The 18018-nt window shown below is 46.7% G+C and overlaps 1 protein-coding gene across 1 annotated transcript in view; it reads right to left on the bottom strand.

The window, feature by feature from the left end:
* The window catches only part of HIC2 (HIC ZBTB transcriptional repressor 2), an 82791-nt gene that overhangs the window by 14110 nt on the left and 50663 nt on the right, over positions 1 to 18018 (bottom strand). Inside the window, exon 2 of the mRNA XM_032229996.1 lies at positions 16796 to 16843. The gene's annotated coding sequence lies outside the window, so the exon portion shown is untranslated. The remainder of the gene's footprint in view (positions 1 to 16795; positions 16844 to 18018) is intronic.

Genomic DNA, 18018 nt, shown 5'->3' with positions numbered 1-18018 from the left:
ATTGCTCTTCCTTCTCTCCTTCCTTCCTTCCTTCCCTCCCTCCCTCTCTCCCTCTGTCAGAATACAGCATTGCAAGCTAGCTCACTGCCAAGAGTTCAATCCTAACCGGCTCAAGGTTGACTCAGCCTTCCATCCTTCCGAGGTCGGTAAAAGGAGGACCCAGATTGTTGGGGGAAAGAGGCTGACTCTGTAAACCGCTTAGAGAGGGCTGTAAAAGCACTGTGAAGCGATATATAAGTCTTAAGTGCTATTGCTAAACAACTGCCATGCAAAAGCTGGGTCGAAGCGAAAGGGCGAGGGGGGAGGAAAGAGGTGCGGGGAGGGGAGGGGGTGCCTGATGCACACGCCTGGGATGGTTGGGTTCAAAAAGGGCAGGCTAATCCTGTTGCGGTTGCCGCTTACCATGGCAGGTAGACAGGGCTAAAGGTAACTCCATTCCAGACCATCCGACGGTCCCCATGCCGTTCCATTGAACGCACAACTGGCACGCTGAATGGAGAACCAGCGGGCTTCACTGTTAAATGCAATTAAGAGACTGCAATCAAACGGAAACGCCGGAAGCAATCAGAAAGGGGGAAGGGAAGAGAGACAGAGAGGGGTCATTTCTGAATTCTCAGTTTAACGCTTGGGAGGGGGCGGGGGGGCCCGCTTGGAGCAGGCCACAACCGGGGCTCGCCAGGCACGGATTCCTTAAATTTTTTTGAGGGGGGAGGGGAAACCAAGGACACCCCGGAGTCATCTTGTGTAGCGGCATGCGACCAAGGCCCGCAAGCTTCAGGTCGGTGTTCTTCAACCAGCGAAGCCAAAGTTCACACCTTTTAAGATGGGGGGACTTCAACTCCCAGAATCCGCCAGCAGCCTGCATGCAGGTTGGAGGATTCTGGGAGTTGAAGGCCACACAGCTTAAAGTCGTTGAGGCCCGAGACTTCACCAACCCCTTTCCCTCCCCCGGAATGGGGAATTCCTTGCACCCTTTTGTTCTGGATCTTCACCTCCCGTGACACGACTTCCCCTCCTGCAACTAATTTTACCAACCCCTCTCCACAAAAAGGACATTTTTTTTTTCGGGAGGAAGCTCCAGTGATGGGATTCAGCCGGTTCGCACCGGTTTGCCGAACCGGTTGTTGCAAGGACCGGCTGGCCTGGCCCGTCCCTCCCCTCCCAGGACTCTCCACGTTGCCTGTTAATCATGCCAGTTAAGTGCAGGATCCGCCCGGAGGGTCTGAGGGCAAAAAAAAAAACACACAAAAAAAACCGGGCCTCCCAGAAGTCTGGATAAGAGCCCATTTCTGGCCTTCAGAGTCCGGGGGAGGCCGTTTTTGCACTCCAGGAGTTTCGGGGAAAGCCTCCGGAGGCTGTGGAAGGCGAAAACGGGCAACCTCCATCATGGTGCTGGAGGCTGAGTAGGCCACGCCCACCCAGCAACCGGGCAGAGAACGGTTGCTAACATTTTTGAATGCCACCACAGGGAATCTCCCTTTCTTTGAACCACTTTTAGTGGCGGAATCAATCACCAAATAAACAATAGAGCAGCTTTGGAGGTGTCTAAGCCAGAGGTTGGCAACCTTAAACACTCAAAAGAGCCATTTGGACCTGTTTCCCACAGAAAAAACACCGGGAGCCACAAAAACCCTTCCCGTGCCTGACTATTTCCTGAGCGGCCACAAAACTAGCCTATGTAGTTGAATTAAAAGTTCTGTTTTCTTCTGAAACTTTTCTTGGATTTATCCATGGTTGGCCTACCGGGGGTTCAAAAAAGTTCAATAAATCGCATGCCGGCGGGTGTCGCACATTGGCGGTTGTGACGCAAAGTTTGAGTGACAGGGAGCCTCAGCAGAGGGATGAAGGGCCCAGAGTCCAGAGTCACAGATTGCTGACCCCTGGTCTAAGGCAACCTGAAATAGGAATTAAATTGGTCTTCGCCCAACCCTTCCCTCCAACAAAACTTCTGGATTATTAACCGCAACCATGGCTGGCAGTCAGGGATGATGGGATGCGTGTTTCAAACGCCTACAGAGAAAGATGCTGCAATGTGTTGTGTTCTTCCCCCCCAACGCCGGCGATTCTTTGTTCTCTTTCATTTATACGCACAGCTGATGCAATCTTTTAATCTAGATATTCCCATGATTTCTACTCCCAGGAGCAACATGGCATGCTTTCAAATTGAAACGGGACACGCTCCGCCGAAAAACTATCCTTTACCTAGGAAAACAAAAATAAAAACAGGAGCCCGGCTAAAATATCTAACTTGGCTTCTCTTCTGACACGCAGGGTGCATCCAATTGCAGGTACTCCTCATTTTAACATTGAGTGACCACTTGACATTAAACAAAGGGACTTACGACCGTTTTTCACACTCACAACCGTTGCAACATCTCCGTGGTCACATGATGAAGATTTGGCAAACTGGCTCCTATTTATGACCCAAGATCACGCGATCCCCTTTTGTGACGTTCTGACGAGCAAACTGAAGGGGGAACCCTGATTAGCTTCCCAATTGTGGGGGTAACAACCCCTGCAGTGATTCACTTAATAACGATGGCCAGAATGTTCGCGAAATGGGGCAAAACTCGCTCAACAGCGGTTTCGGTAAACAACAGAAATGCTGGGGCTCCATTGTCATCATAAGTCGAGGGCTACTCATATGGGGGGAAAAAACTCCTTGAATTGAGGTTTTAAAAGTAGCATTTTTAAAAAACAGAGAACGATGGGGAATGAGCAGAGGGGGTAAACAAAGAAATTACGATAGGCATTAGCTGATAAAGGAGGAGAGCCTGTGGCTTAATGGCTAATACAACTGCCTAATATGTAATACAGCCCAGGTTCAATTCCCAGTAAGGGTATGGCTAGCTGATGAGAGCTAAATAGCTTGAAATAAATCTATACTAGTCTCCCTTTATTTATTTATCAGCACAAATGCAACACACATACACACACACACACAGACACACAATTTTAAAAACTGAAAAAAAACAAGATGCTACTGAAGAAATCATTGAAAAGATAAGTTGTGAGACTGTCTGCTTTGTAAGGAGGTACTTTTACTCCAAGGTCGGTATTTGAGAAAGGTTTAAAACTGAAGCCACAATCAGAAAAGCAAGCAAGCATGACAATTGTTGTGTTTGCCAAAATGTTAAGAAATGTATGTATGTACCGTATTTTTCGGAATATGAGACGCCTCAAAAAAGAGGCTGAAAATCTGGGTGCGTCTTATACACTGAATACAGCATTTTTTTGCCTCCTGAACCCCTCCCCCCCTTCACCAAAAATAGCCGTGCATTGCCTTTAGGAGGCTTTCAGAGAGCTCCTGGGGGCTGGAGAGGGCAGAAATGAGCAAAAAATGGTCCACACCCCCCCCCCCCCCAGCAGCACTCAATAAGCCTCCGTACGGCTATGCATGCAATTTTTTTGACAAAAAACAAGCCATTTTTCATGAAAATCAGGTTGGGTTTTGCTCATTTTTGCCCCCCCCCTTCCAGCAGGAGCATTCTGCAAGCCCCCCCCCAGGCTATTCATGCCTTTTAAAAAAACAGGCTGTTTTTGGGACGCTCGAGACCCGACCACACAAAAATTAGGGTGGGAACCGGCTTAGAGAGGCCAGGCAACCAATGTTCATCCTTTTTAATTTCCTTAAAAAAAAACAGAATTAAAAGTCTCGGCAGGCTGAGACCAACCACGCTAAAGAGTATTAAATTCAGCTCTGAAGGTTATTAAAAGACCAAATGAGCGATAGAATCTGAAGGGAAACCGAAACTGCTTTGGAGAAAAAGTTTTCTTTTAAACTCTTGTGATACTGCGTTTTAACATTGTTGTCTCGCAAAACGGTACCCTGTTAATTTCCATTTCCTCAATCTACTCCTCTTATATTTCTTCTTTCTGGATCGTTTTGCAGTTTAAAAACAAAACAAAACTGCACATATTTTGGAATGGTCGTTTATCTAATATACGCAAGGGTTTCACCCCCCCCCCAACTTCCCCCCCTCTGGAATTTTACATATTTCGGGGATCCTTTTTATTAAATGCACATTTTCGAAGTGCAATGGGCTTTTATGATGGGTGAAAGCTCATCCAACTAACCACAGTCTAATTTGAAATTCAGGAAATACTGCTTGAATAAATTTGTAAGAAGCGTCGAAGCAAGCAGATTTTTCTAGCATAAGGAAAGCCTGCCTTTAGAACAAAAAAACCAACAATGAGACCCCTCTCTTCTTACATGTTATTATGTACAAAGCAACTTAAAACAACTAGCAAAGGGTTTAAAGACAGTTGCACAATTTTGTCAAAAGAATTCTTCTTTTTTTTTTTTTTTGCTAACGCAGCTTCCAAGTTGTGTCTTGAGATAGGAAGGCAAGTTGAACTGGTTTGGCCGCTACGACAATCACACAACAGGCTTAGAAACCCAGTGTTTAAGTTTCTACTAAAGTTATTTAGGGATGACTTCTTGAGGCTTTTTAAATCTCAGGATCGCAGCGAAGTTGCTGATTAATTGTCCCTCTGCCAGGATGGTTTTGTGTGGTGTGTGTGTGTGTGTTTGTGGTGTAACAGGTAAAAAAAAATCAAGAGTTAAGAGTTGACTTCTTGAGAGTACAAGGGGTTAGGGAATCAGGGTGGCACCCCCACCTAGACACAACATAATTCTAAAAAGATGGTAAGAATGCAGCCTGACTATATGCAGGATCCAGATATCTGGAGGAATGCTTAAAAATAAAACAAAAATCCTCATTTAATGTCCAGTTGCTTAACAATCAGCATTCAGAGTTATGCCAGAACCCTCCCCCCCCCCAAATCTATTGATGAGCTGATTTCAAAGTGATGGTGGTTGCACACACCCACATATCTATTGTCACTTGATCAAATCTTGGGCACTGGTGTTTACGGCCATTTGCTGTGCCCTGCAGTCATGTGACTGCAATTTTTGTGCGTGTGTGTGTATGTGTGTGTTGTTTGCCGATTTCTGGCATTTAATTTCAGCTTTAGACAAAAAGATGCCCATTGAGTATAATGGACTGTAGTGTTTGCTTATCCTCTGTTGAAAAACAAAAGATTATAAAATTGGACATAGTCATGTGATAACCTACTTAACAGCTGCCGCAACTTACAAGTTCTGGGCGCTCAGTTTACAGTCACAAGTTAAGGGCTATCTGCATAGGGCTTGATGTTGGATGGCAAAACCTGAAGGCCGAGTTAAAAGAGGCATCAGCCTAGAATCCCCACGTAGCCACAAGTCATCGAAATGCAATGTCCCTTTATCTAATTCCTAGCAGGTGCTAACCTGAGAAAATTCCTATGCATGGTTTTTTTTAAAAGCAATAAATCAGTTTAATTGAACCTCGACTAATGAACCTGGTCTTTCACACAGGACACTGGATGGATGGATTAAAACCAACACTTTAAATACCACGGGTAACGGAGAACTGCATTCACTGAAAACTGGAACCATTCTTATTAGAATCGTTCTTATTATATTCTTATTCTGTATTTTGTCACTAACCACGACAAAATACAGTAGAGAAATATTATACTTAATCCTACATATTACGACAGCGGCTAGAATAGCATACGGACAAAAATGGAAAAATAATACAGTACTGAAGCCAAGATGAGGTGATAAGGAAGATTTCAGAGTGTGCAGAAAAATGGACAAATTGACCAAGGAAATACAAGGAATGGAGGAGTCATAAGACTATTTAGTTTAGGGAAAATGGTACAAATGGCTTGACGAAAGAAACAAGAAATTGGGAAATGTAAAAATAAGGTGTCATAGAACAATTAGGGATAAGAGATAAGATAGGGAGTAGGAAAAATAAGTTAAGATATATTAATTTAAGAAAAGTATACACAATATAATATAGGTAGTATGATTGTCTGAATAATTAAGGATTTGTACATGAAAAGGAATAAGCAACAAGGTGACCACAAATGTAAAAATGGAATATATGGGAGGGGAAATAATAACTGTAAAGATTTGCCAATATGTAACTGCTGTAAGATGGAATGTTTAGTTCCTGTGTTGTTTAAAATTATGTGTTTCTCTTTATTGATGCGTTTAATGTATAAAATATTTTTTTTTTAAAAAAATACCACTGGGAAAATAATTGTTTTTTAAACTTTTTTAAAATTATCTTTGCCGGCAAACACTATTCATTGCATTTGAAGCACCCGGTAAAGCAGGGGTATCAAACTGGCTTTATTTGAAGGCCAGATCAGCCTTTTAGTTCTCCTCCGTGGGGCAGTTGGGGGGGTGGGGTGCGAGGCCTGTGCCCCATTTTCGGCCTGGACGGCCTCTTGCAGCAGCCTGCTGGCCAAAACGGTGTGTAGGAGGCCCTCACACACACACCCATGCCCCGTTTTGGCTGCCAGAAGCCCTGCGACCCAGTCATTTGCTATTTCCAGGCCAGATTTAAGCACCCCGTGGACCGAATCCGCGGGCTACGATACCCTGCTGTAGAGACCAATGAAGATGACCTGGATGGAGATAGATAGTTAGTTCTCGACTTATGACCACAGTGGACCCTCAAATTTATGTTATAGGTGTGACAGCTGTTACATGAATTTTTTGACTAGGTCTTCTAGTCTAACCCCCTGCTCCGGCAGGAAACCCTATACCATTTCAGACAAATGGTTGTCTGATCTGTTCTTAACAAACTTCCCATACATCAGTCATTTTAGTATAAAACCATGATTCGTCGAATAAGCCACAGTTGTGTTCTGTTTTTAAGGTTTTACTGGCTGGAATGAACTGAAGACCTGGCTCAACCGTTGGAGAGCCCTTTGACATGGATCCCGGAGAGAGATTTAATCTTCTCTCCGTCCGTAAGCGGAGTTTCTCTCCTCTTCTTTTCAACTGTTGGAGTGTTCCAGAGGGACGCGAATCTGTAAGGGAGCCGCAAAATGAGGAGATGATGAATGACCTGATGGCGGTTTTTCTCCCTGACTCATGATAACCAAAGCGCTGAGTCCTACATTTTCAGTTGATGGATTGCAGAGAAGGGGTTTTTTTTTTGGTTTTTTTTTAATGTTTGCCTGGATTGCAACGGAGAAGAAAGTGTCACGCCTGCTAACTAGACCTGACCAAAATCAATCTCTAGTTTTATTGAGATCGGCTATAGTAAGAGAATCGGATTCTGCCGAACCTCCGATGACAGTGATGCCTAACCTTTTTCTCCCTACGTGCTGAAATCACGCGCGTGCTCACACCCATAATGCTATGTCCCCTGCTCATCCTCAATGCCCCATGCATGCATGGTAACCCCCTGCGCCCCATTTTGGGCCTAGCAGGCCTCCCTGAAGCCTCCTGGGACCAAAAATGGGCCGCGAGGGGGAGGGCTGCACAGACACACCCCGCACTCCATTTTGGGCCTAGCATGCCTCCCTGAAGCCTCCTGGGACCAAAAATGGGCCACGGGGCTGAGGTGGGATGCTGCACACACACACCTCGTACTCCATTTTGGGCCTAGCAGGCCTCCTTGAAGCCTCCCGGGGCCATTAATGGGCCGTGGGGGTATCACACCCCTCCAGGCGACTGCCCCACCCACGTGGGTCTCCCCTTTCCCCCTCCGTGCACGCGCACGCATCTCCCACATGTGCAGCAGAGACCTGAACATCTACTGGCCGGTGGGAGGCATGCGCACATGCGCGGTGGAGCTTAGCTGGGCGACGGCTCGCTCACCCGCCCGCAGAGAGGGCTCCGCGTGTCACCTGTGGCATACCTTAAATGCATTCGCCATCACGGTTCTATGATCCCCTCCTCAAGAATCAGTGAATTAGAGATTCTTGACCACTTCCAAGTGTTAAACATCTATGGACGCTAACAGCGCTGCAGTCCATTTTGCCTGCGTGGAGTTCCTGTAAAAGTAGTCCTCGACTTATGACAGTTGGTTTAATGACCGTTCAGAGTTACAGCGACGCTGAAAAGAAAAATGACTTCCGGCCGTTCTTCACACTGACAATGACTGCAGCCTCCGCAATGTCATGTGATCAAAATCCGGATGCCTGGCAACTGACTCTTATTTACGACGGCGGCAGCGTTCCCGGGGGAAGCAAGATTCACTTAACAACCGAGTTACTAATTTTAACAACTGCAGCGGTTCACTTAACAAGAAAAGTCGTAAAATAGGGGCAAAACCCCACTTCACAATGTCGCACTTAACAGCATACATTCCGGGCTCAACTATGGTCATAAGTTGAGGACTACCTGCAATGGAACATTTTCCCTCACCCTCCACCCCCTTTCCCACACGCCCCTTTCCCTCTTTCCCAAGGCATGCAACACCCTTAACAGGTGGGTCCCTTTAAATATCGACTGACACATTTGCAGAAAGACGACGTCCAGTGAAGGATTAGAGCTTCTACCTCGGCTCACCAGCTGGAGTTCGCCCTATCGGGGTATCTCGTAACTATTAGAAAAGATATTTTGGAAAGGGAACGGCAACCCCCTTGGCCTCTGACCCCGGGGAATGCATCGAGCCCCTGAACATTTGTGCTCCAAGAATGCACACTTGGCCCTCGGGGGCTCGTCCCTTGGCAGAGGGACCTCCGAAAAAGCAAATGTTTGGCCCGAATTGGATCTGAACGCCCACCCCCTCTCTGGTAAATTTAAACTGGACTTCAAAGAAAGAGAGAGAGAGAGAACGAAAGACAGACAGAGAGGGAGAGACAGACAGACAGACAAAGACAGAGAGAAAGAGAGACATAGAGCAAAAGACAGAGAGAGCGAAAGAGAGAGAGACAAAGAGATGTCATTTTTTTTAGAGATTAACAGAGTTGGAGGGACCTTGTAGGTCATCCAGTCCAACCCCCGCCCAAGCAGGAGACCCTACACCATTTCTGACAGGTGTCAGTCCAGTGTCTTCTTGAAAGCTTCCAGTGGTGAAGTTCCCACAACTTCCAAAGGCAACTTCCATTCCACCGGTTGACTGTTCTCACTGTCAGAAAATCTTTCTTCATTTCTAGGTTGAATCTCTCCTTGTTCACTTTCCATCCATTGTTCCTTGTCCGGCCTTCGGGTGCTTTGGAAAACAGTTTGACCCCCTTCCTCTCTGTGGCAGCCCCTCAAATATTGGGAGATTGCTATTCTGTCTCCCCGGGTCCTTCTTCTCCCTAGACTAGCCATGCCCAGTTCCTGCAACTGTTCTTCGTATGTTTTAGCCTCCAGTCCCCTCATCACCCTGGTTGATCTCCTCTGCACTCTTTCTAGAGCCTCAACATCTTTTTTGTAGTATGGTGACCAAAACTGGATGCAGTACTCTAGGTGTGATCTCACTAAGGCTTTACAAAGTGGTATTAGTACCTCCCTTGATCTTGATTACATCCCTCTGTTAGTGCCACTTAGGATTGCATTGGCTTTTTTGGCTGCCGCTGCACACTGCTAGCTCATATTTAGCTGGCTATCCATTAAGACTCCAAGATCCGTCTCACAGTCCCTGCTATTAAGCCCAGTTTCACCCAGTTTATAGGTGTCTTTTTGGTTTTTCTTACCTACGTGTAGGACTCGACCTTTTCTCTACACTGAATTGCATTTTGTTAGGTAGGGTCTAGGGTTCAAATCTGTCGAGATCCATCTAGATCTCGAGCTTATCTTTTGGGCAGTGATGGCAAACCTTTCGGAACCAAGTGTCGAATAGGAAGCTCGCGCGCTTTCGAACATCCTGAAAAATCATGCTAAGGTTTATTTTCCGGTTGGGTCTTATTTGGGGTGGGGGAAACAGGGTGGGAGTCTCCTGATGAGAGGCGTGGTGGCCTAGTGGTGAAGACTCTCACCTCCCCCTCGGAAAGTTTCTTTCCCAAACAAAAAATTTCTGCTGTGAACTCAGCGTAGGTGTCGGGAAGGGCATCCAGCCGGTAAATGCTCAACTCCATCCAGTTGCTTCGACTCTACCCCAAGTTAAGGCATTGCATTAAAAAAAGGGAATTATATCCTGTTTCCCCCCCAAATAAGACCTCCCCAGATAATAAGCACAATTGGGCTTTTGAGAGCATGCGCTAAAATAATCCCTCCCCTGAAAATAAGCCCTCCCCAAAAATATTATAACATAGGCTCAGGGGTTCCGGTTTTTGCTGCGCGCATGCACACCAGACAGCTAGTGTTCAGGTTACTGGCGCGCATGTGTGCACGACTACCAGCTGGCCAGCGGCATGCTCAAGCAAGAAAACGGAAAAACAGCTCTTCCAGTTGACGGCACTCCTGCCCGCAGGGATGCTAGCTGATCATCGCGCATGCATGCGTGCAAGAAACCCAGAAGAGGAACGGCTAAGGCCGCATGCGCCAGGCAACAGGGCTCTGCGTGCCACTTTGGGCACGAGTGCCACAGGTTTGCCACCCCAGTTCCAGGGTGTTAGCTATTCCCGCCAGCTTAGTATCATCTGCAAATTTGGCAAGTTCCCCTTCTATTCTATTATCTAAATTGTTAATGGAGATATTGAAGAGTACTTAAAAATAAGATCTCTTGAGGATGAGCAAATAAGAGACATCAGCAGGGAGGTGATGCTTAGGACAGTCCAAAAATATAACAATTAAGGCCTGGGCAAAGTTTTATTCAGAGCAGCACCCAGCATGGAGAAGCACCCATTTTTTTCCCCAGCAGGAAGTGCTGTCCAGAATCGCAATAAGCCCGTGGGAGATTCTGTGCGGAGATTATAAGAGCATCTGGCATGGATCAGGATGGAGAAGAAACATTTTTGGCACCACCACGACTCTCTCTGGAAGCAATCAGGAGGTGAGACCTGGAAAACGAAGCATTGCTTCCACGACAGCTGCCAAAACGAATATTTTGGAAAGGAAAAGAGGCACACAAGAATGGCATCAAGCGGAGAAGAATCGGAGCCTAACGGACCGGACGGGTTCCAATGTAGGAAGTCAACAGGGTTTCCGATTCCTTCCTCAGGCAATCTAGAATCTCTGCACTGGCCCAGATTTTCAGTTAAGGGGGTAGGGGTGGGAATAGCAGAGGCAAAATTAAGGGTCTGGTGATGTAATCTGACCCGGGACTCATGTGCTGAAGACACTTAATCTGGCGTCCACATGTTCCACAGCTGAGAGGCACCAAACCGAGCACATGGAAGGGAGGAGGAGGAAGAGGAGAAGGGAAACTTGTAAGAAGTACATAACCTGCTTCCCTGAAAATAAGACCTCCCCAGATAATAAGCCCTCCCTGAAAATACTGCAGCACAGCAGCAGCCATGAGGTGACCATGCTCACCGCCTCCGGAACCTCAAAAATAATAAGACACACACACATCCCAAAAATAAGGCCAAGCGCTTATTTCGGGGGCCAAAAGAAAATAAGACCCTGTCTTATTTTCAGGAAAACATGGGAATCGTTGTGTTGGAAGGGACCTTGGAGGTCTTCTAGTCCAGCCTCCTGCTCAAGGCAGGAGATCTTAACACCATCCTAGTTAAATGGTCTATTTTTGAAACCTCCAATGATGGAGCTCCCACGATGTTTGAGAGGCAAGCTGATCAAATTGCTTTCCCTGTTAGGACATTTCTCCCTTACTTCTAGGGATGGATCTCTCTTTAACAAACTCCCACCCGGGTTTTCCGGTCCTGCCCTCTTGTGCTTTGGAGAATAAGTCAATCCCCCTGTCTTTGTGACAGCCCCTCAAGTATTGGAAGACTATTACTGTGTTTCCCCGAAAATAAGTCAGGATCTTATTTTCTTTCGACCCCCTGAAATAAGCACTTGGCCTTATTTTCAGGGAGGTCTTATTATTTTTGAGGTTCAGGAGGCGGCGAGCGTGGTCACCTCATGGCTGCTGCCTGTGTTACAATATTTTCGGGGAGGGCTTATTTTCAGGGGAGGGCTTATTTTAGTGCATGCTCTCAAAAGCGCAATTGGGCTTATTATCTAGGGAGGTCTTATTTTGGGGGGAAACAGGATATAATTCCCTTTTTTTAATGCAATGCCTTAACTTGGGGTAGAGTCGAAGCGACTGGATGGAATTGAGCATTTACTGGCCTGATGCCCTTCCCAACACCTATGGTGAGTTCACAGCAGAAATTTTTCCTTTGGGAAAGAAACATCTTTGCCGCTACCTCCACTTTCCGAGGGGGAGGTGAGAGTCTTCACCACTAGGTCACCACGCCTCTCATCAGGAGACTCCCACCCTGTTTCCTCCCCCCCAAAATAAGACCCAACCAAAAAATAAACCCTAGCATGATTTTTCAGGATGCTCAAAATATAAGCCCTACCCCCCAAAATAAGACCCAGTTCAGATCATCAGCTGGATGGACGCAATTAGTACAATATTTTCCCCAAAATAAGACCTAAATAAACCTTAATGCATCCTTCGGAGCAAAAAATAATATAAGGCCCAGTCTTATTTTTGGGGAAACCTGGTATCATGCCCCCCCCCCCAATCCATCATACGATTTACTGTTGCTGTTCTCTGCACACTCAAGAACCTGATTTCCTTGGAGAGCCGAGTGGCGTGCAAAGGACTATCTGAAGACGGCTCCTACAACAAGGATTACTCAAGCGTAATACTGCAGGTGCTATAACCAGTTTGAGAAGCCGGAGCTAACTCTCTCCCGATAGGCTAAACAAAGAACCAGCTCATCTTGTATTATTAATGCAATGGGTTTGCGGTTTCTCTGCATTGTTCTGCAGATGTGCTGGGCTGCAACCTGCAAGCTTGGGAGGAGATGCTGGAAATATTCGGAAGGATGAGTTCAAGGTTCTCCAAAGGTGGCCATAGGGACACACAGGTTCTCCGTGGTCGTATGTCCAAGTCTCCTCTCCCCTGATCTGCAGTCAAAAAAAGAGGACCATTGCAAGAACTGAACTCATCATCCTCTTCTAACGACCCCATAATATCTTTTGCGGTAGAGTCTGGGCAACTGAATGGAGCTACAGAGTGTTTTAATGGCCAGATGCCCTTCCTGTTGCCAGGATGGAGTTTTGTTCGGCAGATATATTCTTAGTGTGCCCAGAGAGAGAAATATCTGCCTCTACCTAGGATTGAACTCACAGCCTCCTGATTGTGAGGTGAGAAACTCCCCCTCTAGGCCACCGCACCGCTCATTGGAAGCACTGAACTGATTCAAATTATTGGGAACAATACAGGTAAGCCCTCCACTTAATTTGCTCCGTGACCACTTGAAGTTACAGCAGCTGTAAAACAAAAGTGACTTATGATCCAGTTCCGCTCTTATGCCCGTTGCGGCATCCCCATGGTCACATGATCAAAAATTCTGACGCTTGGGACCCGACTCATATTTAGGAAGGCCCCGGGATCTTTTTGCAACCTTCTGACAAACACAGTCGACATGGAATCCAGATTCACTTAAGAACTATGTGATTAACTCGACACGTGCAGCGATTCGCTTAACGACCATGGCAACAACATGCAATGGAGCACTGAAAGGCAGTCTTGATTGGCAAAGCAAAGGCGGGGCTCAATTTGTGGTCTGTGCTTCAGTTTTCACGGAGGGATCCTTCACTTGTATCCAGAAGCAGCACACGGTTCGTTTCCTATTGGGAGTTCAAGTTCTCTTAAACCCACCCAGATTAGGGAAGGATGATCTGTGTTATTGAAAACTAACCAATCATCTCTGGTGTTTTTTTTCCCGGTCCGCAAGGAAACCCATTTCCCATTGTAAACCAGGTAAAGGTTCCCCTTGCACCTATGTGCTAGTCGTTCCCGACTCTAGGGGGGCGATGCTTATCTCCGTTTCAAAGCCAAAGAGCCAGCGCTGTCCGAAGACCTCTCCGTGGTCATGTGGCCGGCATGACTCAACGCTGAAGACACACGGAACGCTGTTCCCTTCCACCAAAGGTGGTTTTTCTACTTGCATTTTCAACTGCTAGGTTGGCAGAAGCTGGGACAAGTAACGGGAGCTCACTCCCTTACGCGGTGCTAGGGATTCGAAAGAAAACCGAGGAGGTGTCCTCCCTAGAGATGCCAACAGAAGTATGGTGCCATCTTCAACTGCAGAGTACCAGATATTTTCCATTATTACCAAATTTTGGGTTGGGTGATGGATCCCAGCCAACCTTCTCTAAATGGACAACTTGGGGGGGGGGGTATATCCCGCACATACTATATTTCACATTGTCCTTGTGCTTCTCCTCCACAGTTGGAAGGTCAACAAGTTAGAGAAGGCTTCCCAAGAGTTGCCCTCAAAGGCGGTGAGGTAGCTCAACCCAAGGAGACCAACTTTTCTTTGATGGCCAACCCTTTCATCCAGAGACGAAAGGAAAACTCTTGGTGGACCTGGAAGGGCGTTTCTTCCAACTTTAGGAGATGACCATCTCAAGTTTTGGTCCCCCCTCCGCCTTGGTTCAAAAGTCAAGACCCCCTCGACAGTTTCAAGAAAAAGCTTGGGAACCAAGAAGCAGTCCAAACCAAGAAGCTCATCTGAACTTCACCTCTGAGTAACATCAAATGCCTGGTTCTTGGCTGACCTCTCTCCGAACAATTCCAAGTCCCAATCCAAGTTCCAAGGGATAATACACATACACACAAACACACACACTCAACGGAGGGGAAGACCAAAGTGACACGTACTTTTTCCATTCTGGGCAAGCCATTACAATCAAGAGTAGGAGAGAGGGAGAGGCAGAAGACAGGCCCCGTCTCTGCTCCTCTGCCAAGCGGGTCAGGAGGAGGTTATGAGAAAATATGAAACATGTGTTCCTTGGACAAAAAGATGGAACACATGATTACAACAGGAAATGTACAGGAAAGCCAGCCAGGGGAGGGCGAGGACACGCTTGCCAAAATAACATTTCCATGGAAACCCAACACTAAAATGAGCTTCTTCCCACCATCAAGTTTGCAGATGTGCAATTCACCTGAGTTTGCTCCTTCTCCCCCCGGGGCCCTCAACCGGACCATCCATCCCGGGACATCTATCTCTTCTCCATTATTCCCCCTTCCCCCTTTTTAAAATGTGAGAATGCAGATGAGCCAGCCTAAACAGTTTTCTGCATTTAAGAAGCCAACTACAAAGTGTAGCGTTGGCTCCGGGAGAATCCCACGGATGGAACCGGAGAACGTGAAGTCCAATGTTGGATGTCCCCTGCGATTCTTGCGGGATTGATGCTCTTGCTTCTGCGCCCCCCCTTCTCCAAATTAAAAAACAAAACTCCTGGCATTCTTCAGAACAATCAAGATCTTGCTTATTTGGAGCTCTCCGAGTTTTGCCCTCAAAATGTAGCAGGAACATTGAACAAGGAAGGTCCTACCTAGCTCAATGTTTCTCAACATTCTTGGCCAGTTTAAGATGGGTGGCCTTCCAACTCCCAGAATTCTCCAGCCAGAGTTGAAGTCCACCCATCTTAACACTGGCCACGGTTGAGAAACACTGGGGTAGCTACTCTGCTGAGGTTGCAAGTGGTCATTAGAGTCTTCTTCTAAGGCCACCCTCCTCAACTTCTTCTCATCCTGATGTCCAATTTTGGAGGCACGATTGCAGAAAAATCGGCAACACAGGTCAAGTCCTAACTTAAGTTTATAGGTTCACATAAAAATGGCATCTACCTACCTACCATCTACCATCCTATCATCCATCCATCCATCCATCCATCCATCCATCCATCCACCTAGCTACCATCTACCTATCATCCATCTACCATCTACCTACCTGCCTATCATCCATCCATCATCTACCAACCTACCTATCATCTGCCTATCATCCATCCATCCATCCATCCATCCATCCATCCAGCCAGCCAGCCAGCCAGCCATCTATGTATCTAAGGTCGATCAGCAGGTTCATTCCAGTCTACTAGAGCATAAACTTCCATTCTAATCACAGAACTGCTCTGGACAATGGTATTATTATTATGGTTGGCCGTACAGCCAGTCAAATGTTCAGACTGGATTTGGCGCTTTTCTCCACCTATTGAGATCTTCCCAAGGGCCTGGGATAGGCAGGCGTGGATGTTGGATGGTGTTAAAAGGTCTCCTCACAGGATGTCAGCTGTTCCAAGCAAACCTGCCTTTTGCAATTGACTGGTGGGTATTGTGCCAATGTCGATGGTATTCAAGTTGGCACTCCAGATGTTTTGGAATTGCCCCCAAGGCTCCTATTTCTATTGGTACTACCTTTGCTTTCTTTTGCCGGTCGTTCTATTTTTGTTGTTTGTGTGTGTGTGTGGGCTTATTGCTGATATATTTACAACTATATTAATGGTCCATCTTTGCCCACATAGCAATAGCACTTAGGACTTATGTACCGCTTCACAGTGCTTTCAAGCCCTCTCTCTAAGCGGGTTACAGAGTCAGCCTCTTGCCCCCAACAATCTGGGTCTTCATTTTACCCACCTCGGAAGCATGGAAGGCTGAGTCAACCTGGAGCTGGTGAGAATCGAACTTCTGGCAGTCGGCAGAATTAGCCTGCAATACTGCATTCTGACCACAGCTGTTACATCCACTTTGTGAAAGTACCATGTTTTCCTGAAAATAAGACAGGGTCTAATTTTCTTTTGACCCCCCCTGAAATAAATGCTTGGCCTTATTTTCGGGGAGGTCTTATTATAGCTGAGGTGCAGGAGGCGGCGAGCGTGGTCACCTCTTGGCCACTGCTGTGTTGCAGTATTTTCGGGGAGGGCTTATTTTAGTGTATGCGCTCAAAAGCCCGATTGGGCTTATTATCTGGGGAGGTTTTATTTTGGGGGAAACAGGGTTAAGTTGTGTAGAAAGTTTGACCATGAGTTGGGTAGTCCCATTAAGAGTCTGAACCTCAATTTCTGTGACTTAACTAAGGGGGATATCGAAATGTATTCGAGTAACCCTTATCTCCCTATCTATGCATCTTTTTATAAGCAGTTACAGAAAATAAACTCTCTTACCTCAGCTACCAACAGGGGGATTCGCCCTGGGGTAACATCTAACATCACCTATGGAAGAAAAGACAGGGTGATGTTTCAGTTGGGTTTGCCCACAAGTCAACAACCAAGCAAAAAATAAATCAACGTTTGCCATGGATTCATAGCACTGGATTTTAGACTCTTCTAAATCTCTATGGAGATTCAGGTCATAATTGTCCAAAAGGTCCTTTTATTTTGTTTTTCGAGAGACAACTGGACTTCCTTGGTTTGTTTTCTTGGAAAACGTTTCGTTTCTCATCCAAGAAGCTTCTTCAGCTCTGAAGAAGCTGAAGAGATGTCTTGGATGAGAAGAAAAACCAGAAAAGTCCAATTGCCTTTTGAGGAAAAAAAAAAAGCAACAACTCTTCTAAGGGCTTCCAAGTTGAGTGATCATGAGGTCTAGTCCCACCTTAGCCACAAAGGCAGTCAGATAATCTTACTCAGTTCCTGCAACCGGCAAGGAGGAGGAGGAAGAGGAGGAGGAGGAGAAGAATGGGGGAAGCCAGATTGGCTTAATGATCAGAGCAAAATAGGGCGTAAAATGGGTGTGACTCCCTTATCAACTATTTCGCTTAGTGATGGAAGTTCTGGTTTCAATTGTGATTGTAAGCTGACAATACCGATACCAAAAGAGAATATAGAATAACAGAGTTGGAAGAGACCTCGGAGGTCTTCTTACTCCAGAGGTCCCCAACCTTTCGGACTTCAAGGACCACTAAATTCATAATTTTAAATCCCGCGGACCACTAATATGATCTGCCTAATGACCAGCTGGGTGGGCGTGGCTGGGTGGGGTCATGTGATTGGGTGGGCGTGGCCAACTTGATATCACTCCTATCAAGGGGCACCCCTACTTGCTCCTCCCCTCCCAGCCACTCCTCGTCTGTCCGCCCGGGCTCCTTAGGGCCCCAATAGAAGCAGTTGCTGGAGCTAAGCAGCCACCAGGAGAAAGAGTTGGCAAAACAGCTCAGTTCAAATTGGATCTGGCCGAGAAGGAGGCTCAGCAGAAGCACCTCACTGAGGACTACGAGCTTAGGGTTTCCAAGCAGAGGGAAGACCTGCGGGAGTGCAAGGCTATGTGCCGGCGCCTGGAGGCTCAGCGGGCTGAGATGGTCAGCCAGTTCTAGGTCATGATGCAGTCCCACTGGAACGAGGCCCTCCGGCTCTTCGCCACCAGCGGTTCTTCCCTCCAGCGTTCGCCCAAA

This window comes from Thamnophis elegans, chromosome 13, assembly GCF_009769535.1.
Source record: "Thamnophis elegans isolate rThaEle1 chromosome 13, rThaEle1.pri, whole genome shotgun sequence".
Lineage (NCBI taxonomy): Eukaryota > Metazoa > Chordata > Lepidosauria > Squamata > Colubridae > Thamnophis > Thamnophis elegans.
This window is presented reverse-complemented; position numbering and strand designations above follow the sequence as displayed.